Source organism: Trypanosoma cruzi, assembly GCF_000209065.1.
Source record: "Trypanosoma cruzi strain CL Brener chromosome Unknown tcruzi_1047053446193, whole genome shotgun sequence".
NCBI lineage: Eukaryota > Euglenozoa > Kinetoplastea > Trypanosomatida > Trypanosomatidae > Trypanosoma > Trypanosoma cruzi.
In genome coordinates, this window is record NW_891065.1 from 1 (window position 1) to 594 (window position 594).

The window sequence follows — 594 nt, forward strand, 5'->3', positions numbered from 1 at the left end:
GGGGCTATATATATATTGGGTATATATATATAGGGGTATATGGATATGGCGGACAGACCCACAAAAAAAAAAAAAAAAAAAAAAAAAGGGGTCCGTAGACCCCGGTCAAAAGAAATTGACCAAACATAACCGCCAGAGGCGGGTTGGAAGCTTCGCGTACCAATATAGTACAGAAACTGTATCAATAATAGCGTTAGTTGAAAGGAGTTGTGTTCCACAACGGTTTTCAATTTTGATGAGGGGTCCTTCGCGGCACTTGGGACCGTGTACAAAAACCCCCCCCCCCCCTCCCAGGCCACACTGGGGAGGGGTCAGGGTCCGGGACGTCGGCCCCGGGATAGCGCCGTGGACGGCGTCAGGGGGCGGAAAAGACGCACATGGCGAGTGTGGAACAGCAAATGCAGCCGAGTGTGCGAGCAAGGCAAAAACACCGGAAAACACAGGAAGAAGCGCGGCATACGCGGAAAAAAGGCGAATAAAAGGATCGAGACGGAGAAAACACAAAACAAAACAAAGATGCAGGCAATAGCAGCCATGAAGCGAAAATGAGGGGGCCCGAAGGAGGTGGCGGACACGCAACGTGGGGGGGGGGGG

The 594-nt window shown here is 52.0% G+C and overlaps 1 non-coding gene across 1 annotated transcript, besides 1 other annotated feature; it reads right to left on the reverse strand.

The window, feature by feature from the left end:
- The first annotated feature begins 62 nt into the window (after positions 1–62).
- Positions 63–87: a microsatellite.
- On the reverse strand, positions 88–199 carry Tc00.1047053446193.10. The gene has a single exon (XR_008254497.1). It is a non-coding gene; the product is annotated as a spliced leader RNA (transcript).
- Between the last annotated feature and the right edge of the window lie 395 nt (positions 200–594).